The sequence below is a fragment of the Carcharodon carcharias genome, chromosome 38, assembly GCF_017639515.1.
Source record: "Carcharodon carcharias isolate sCarCar2 chromosome 38, sCarCar2.pri, whole genome shotgun sequence".
In the NCBI taxonomy this organism is placed as follows: Eukaryota; Metazoa; Chordata; class Chondrichthyes; order Lamniformes; family Lamnidae; genus Carcharodon; species Carcharodon carcharias.
This window is the reverse complement of record NC_054504.1, coordinates 1,361,580-1,366,579: the sequence shown is the minus strand read 5'-3', so window position 1 is coordinate 1,366,579 and position 5,000 is coordinate 1,361,580. Positions and strand designations below refer to the sequence as shown.

At 62.4% G+C, this 5,000-nt stretch overlaps 1 protein-coding gene across 2 annotated transcripts in view; it reads left to right on the top strand.

The window, feature by feature from the left end:
- Positions 1-5,000, top strand: part of pelo (pelota mRNA surveillance and ribosome rescue factor) — a 41,860-nt gene that overhangs the window by 28,297 nt on the left and 8,563 nt on the right. The window lies entirely within an intron of this gene.

The following is a 5,000-nucleotide window of genomic DNA, read 5'->3' as shown; positions in this document are numbered from 1 at the left end:
AGAGAGAGAGGGACGGAGAGAGAGAGAGAGGGACGGGGAGAGAGAGGGACAGGGAGAGAGAGAGAGAGAGAGAGGGACGGGGAGAGAGAGAGAGAGAGAGGGTCGGGGAGAGAGAGAGAGAGGGACGGGGAGGACAGAGAGAGAGAGAGGGTCGGGGAGAGAGAGAGAGAGGGTCGGGGAGAGAGAGGGACGGGGAGAGAGAGGGACGGGGAGAGAGAGAGAGGGACGGGGAGAGAGAGAGAGGGACGGGGAGAGAGAGAGAGAGGGACGGGGAGAGAGAGAGAGGGACGGGGAGAGAGAGAGAGAGGGACGGGGAGAGAGAGAGAGAGGGTCGGTGAGAGAGAGGGACGGGGAGAGAGAGAGAGAGAGAGAGGGTCGGGGAGAGAGAGAGAGAGGGACGGGGAGATAGAGAGAGAGAGGGACGGGGAGAGAGAGAGAGACGGGGAGAGAGAGAGAGAGGGACGGGGAGAGAGAGAGAGAGAGAGAGGGACGGGGAGAGAGAGAGAGAGGGACGGGGAGAGAGAGAGAGAGAGAGAGAGACGGGGAGAGAGAGAGGGATGGGGAAAGGGGCATGGATGGAAGGAGAGAGGTCTAGAGAGGCTGAAAGGGAGGGGGATGGGAGGGGCAGGGAGCAAGAGAGTGGGACAGAGAGAGAGAGTGGGGTAAAGCGAGAGAGAGAGGGTGACAGAGAGAGGGGGACGCAGAGCAATGAGTCTGCAGAGGGGAGAGAGAGAGAGAGAGAGAGAGGGGGATGGAGAGAGTGAGGAACAGAGAGAGGAACTGCCTGAAGGAGAGAGACAGACAAACAGTGAGAGACAGAGGGCGGGAGAGACGGAGAGCAGGCGGGAGGGAGGTGGGAGAGAGAGAGACGGAGGGAGGGAGGTGGGAGAGAGAGAGACGGAGGGAGGGAGGTGGGAGAGAGAGAGACGGAGCGAGGGAGGTGGGAGAGAGAGAGACGGAGGGAGGGAGGTGGGAGAGAGAGAGACGGAGGGAGGGAGGTGGGAGAGAGAGAGACGGCGGGAGGGAGGTGGGAGAGAGAGAGACGGAGCGAGGGAGGTGGGAGAGAGAGAGAGACGGAGGGAGGTGGGAGAGAGAGAGACGGAGGGAGAGAGAGAGGGACGGGGAGAGAGAGAGAGAGGGACGGGGAGAGAGAGAGAGGGACGGGGAGAGTGAGAGAGGGACGGGGAGTGAGAGAGAGAGAGGGACGGGGAGAGAGAGAGAGAGGGACGGGGAGAGAGAGAGAGAGGGACGGGGACGAGAGAGAGAGAGAGAGAGAGGGACGGGGGAGAGAGAGAGAGAGAGGGACGGGGAGTGAGAGAGAGAGAGGGACGGGGAGTGAGAGAGAGAGAGGGACGGGGAGAGAGAGAGAGAGGGACGGGGAGAGAGAGAGAGAGAGAGAGAGGGACGGGCGAGAGAGAGAGAGAGAGGGACAGGGAGAGAGAGAGAGAGAGGGACGGGGAGAGAGAGAGAAGGACGGGGAGAGAGAGAGAGGGACGAAGAGAGAGAGAGAGGGACGGGGAGAGAGAGAGAGAGAGAGGGACGGGAGAGAGAGAGAGAGAGAGAGGGACGGGGAGAGAGAGAGAGAGAGAGAGGGACGGGGAGAGAGAGAGAGAGAGAGGGACGGGGAGAGAGAGAGAGAGAGAGAGGGACGGGGAGAGAGAGAGAGAGGGACGGGGGAGAGAGAGAGAGGGACGGGGAGAGAGAGAGAGGGACGGGGAGAGAGAGAGAGAGGGACGGGGGAGAGAGAGAGAGAGGGACGGGGAGAGAGAGAGAGAGGGACGGGGAGAGAGAGAGAGGGATGGGGAGAGAGAGAGAGGGACGGGGAGAGAGAGAGAGAGAGGGACGGGGAGAGAGAGAGGAAAGGGGAAAGGGGCATGGATGGAGGGAGAGAGGTCTGGAGAGGCTGAAAGGGAGGGGGATGGGAGGGGCAGGGAGCAAGAGAGTGGGACAGAGAGAGAGAGTGGGGTAAAGCGAGAGAGAGAGGGTGACAGAGAGAGGGGGACGCAGAGCAATGAGTCTGCAGAGGGGGGAGAGAGAGAGAGAGAGGGCGATGGAGAGAGTGAGGAACAGAGAGAGGAACTGCCTGAAGGAGAGAGACAGACAAACAGTGAGAGACAGAGGGCGGGAGAGACGGAGAGCAGGCGGGAGGGAGGTGGGAGAGAGAGAGACGGAGGGAGGGTGGGAGAGAGAGAGACGGAGGGAGGAGGTGGGAGAGAGAGAGACGGAGCGAGGGAGGTGGGAGAGAGAGAGACGGAGGGAGGGAGGTGGGAGAGAGAGAGACGGAGGGAGGGAGGTGGGAGAGAGAGAGACGGCGGGAGGGAGGTGGAGAGAGAGAGGAGGAGGTGGAGAGAGAGAGACAGAGGGAGGTGGAGAGAGAGAGACGGAGGGAGAGAGAGAGAGGACGGGGGGAGAGAGAGAGGGACGGGGAGAGAGAGAGAGAGGGACGGGGAGAGAGAGAGAGAGGGACGGGGAGAGAGAGAGAGAGGGACGGGGAGAGAGAGAGAGGGACGGGGAGAGAGAGAGAGAGGGACGGGGAGAGTGAGAGAGGGACGGGGAGTGAGAGAGAGAGAGGGACGGGGAGAGAGAGAGAGAGGGACGGGGAGAGAGAGAGAGAGAGAGAGAGGGACGGGGAGAGAGAGAGAGAGAGGGACGGGGAGAGAGAGAGAGAGAGGGACGGGGAGTGAGAGAGAGAGAGGGACGGGGAGAGAGAGAGAGAGGGACGGGGAGAGAGAGAGAGAGGGACGGGGAGAGAGAGAGAGAGAGAGAGGGACGGGGAGAGAGAGAGAGGGAGGGACGGGGAGAGAGAGAGAGAGAGGGACGGGGAGAGAGAGAGAAGGACGGGGAGAGAGAGAGAGGGACGAAGAGAGAGAGAGAGGGACGGGGAGAGAGAGAGAGAGAGAGGGACGGGGAGAGAGAGAGAGAGGGACGGGGAGAGAGAGAGAGAGGGACGGGGAGAGAGAGAGAGAGGGACGGGGAGAGAGAGAGAGAGAGAGGGACGGGGAGAGCGAGAGAGAGAGAGAGGACGGGAGGGGAGAGCGAGAGAGAGAGAGAGAGAGAGGGACGGGGAGAGCGAGAGAGAGAGAGAGGGACGGGGCGAGAGAGAGAGAGAGAGGGAGGGAGAGAGCGAGAGAGAGAGAGAGAGGGGAGGGGAGAGCGAGAGAGAGGGAGAGGGACGGGGAGAGCGAGAGAGAGAGAGAGAGGGACGGGGAGAGAGGGATGGAGAGAGAGAGAGAGAGAGAGATTGGGACGGGGAGAGAGAGAGAGAGGGACGGGGAGAGAGAGAGAGAGAGAGGACGGGAGAGAGAGAGAGAGGGAGAGAGAGAGGGACGGGGAGAGAGAGAGAGACGGGCGAAGAGAGAGAGGGACAGGGAGAGAGAGAGAGAGAGGACGGGGAGAGAGAGAGAGGGACGGGGAGAGAGAGAGAGAGAGGGACGGGGAGAGAGAGAGAGAGAGGGACGGGGAGAGAGAGAGAAGGACGGGGAGAGAGAGAGAGGGACGAAGAGAGAGAGAGGGACGGGAGAGAGAGAGAGAGAGAGGGAGGGGAGAGAGAGAGAGAGGGACGGGGAGAGAGAGAGAGAGGGACGGGGAGAGAGAGAGAGAGTGACGGGGAGAGAGAGAGAGAGAGGGACGGGGAGAGCGAGAGAGAGAGAGAGGGACGGGGAGAGCGAGAGAGAGAGAGAGAGGGACGGGGAGAGCGAGAGAGAGAGAGAGAGAGGGACGGGGAGAGCGAGAGAGAGAGAGAGGGACGGGGAGAGCGAGAGAGAGAGAGAGAGGGACGGGGAGAGCGAGAGAGAGAGAGAGGGACGGGGAGAGCGAGAGAGAGAGAGAGAAGGACGGGGAGAGAGAGAGAGGGACGAAGAGAGAGAGAGAGGGACGGGGAGAGAGAGAGAGAGAGAGGGACGGGGAGAGAGAGAGAGAGGGACGGGGAGAGAGAGAGAGAGAGGGACGGGGAGAGCGAGAGAGGGACGGGGAGAGAGAGAGAGAGAGAGAGGGACGGGGAGAGAGAGAGAGAGAGAGGGACGGGGAGAGAGAGAGAGAGAGGGACGGGGAGAGAGAGAGAGAGAGGGAGAGAGAGGGAGAGGGAGGGGGAGAGAGAGAGAGGGACGGGGGAGAGAGAGAGAGGGACGGGGAGAGAGAGAGAGAGAGGGACGGGGGAGAGAGAGAGAGAGGGACGGGGAGAGAGAGAGAGAGGGACGGGGAGAGAGAGAGAGAGGGACGGGGAGAGAGAGAGAGAGGGACGGGGAGAGAGAGAGAGAGGGACGGGGAGAGAGAGAGAGGGACGGGGAGAGAGAGAGAGAGAGAGACGGGGAGAGAGAGAGGAATGGGGAAAGGGGCATGGATGGAGGGAGAGAGGTCTGGAGAGGCTGAAAGGGAGGGGGATGGGAGGGGCAGGGAGCAAGAGAGTGGGACAGAGAGAGAGAGTGGGGTAAAGCGAGAGAGAGAGGGTGACAGAGAGAGGGGGACGCAGAGCAATGGGTCTGCAGAGGGGGGAGAGAGAGAGAGAGAGGGCGATGGAGAGAGTGAGGAACAGAGAGAGGAACTGCCTGAAGGAGAGAGACAGACAAACAGTGAGAGACAGAGGGCGGGAGAGACGGAGAGCAGGCGGGAGGGAGGTGGGAGAGAGAGAGACGGAGGGAGGGAGGTGGGAGAGAGAGAGACGGAGGGAGGGAGGTGGGAGAGAGAGAGACGGAGCGAGGGAGGTGGGAGAGAGAGAGACAGAGGGAGGGAGGTGGGAGAGAGAGAGACGGAGGGAGGGAGGTGGGAGAGAGAGAGACGGCGGGAGGGAGGTGGGAGAGAGAGACGGAGGGAGGTGGGAGAGAGAGAGACGGAGCGAGGGAGGTGGGAGAGAGAGAGAGACGGAGGGAGGTGGGAGAGAGAGAGAGACGGAGGGAGAGAGAGAGGGACGGGGAGAGAGAGAGAGAGGGACGGGGAGAGAGAGAGAGAGGGACGGGGAGAGAGAGAGAGAGGGACGGGAGAGAGAGATGTGAGGGACGGGGGAG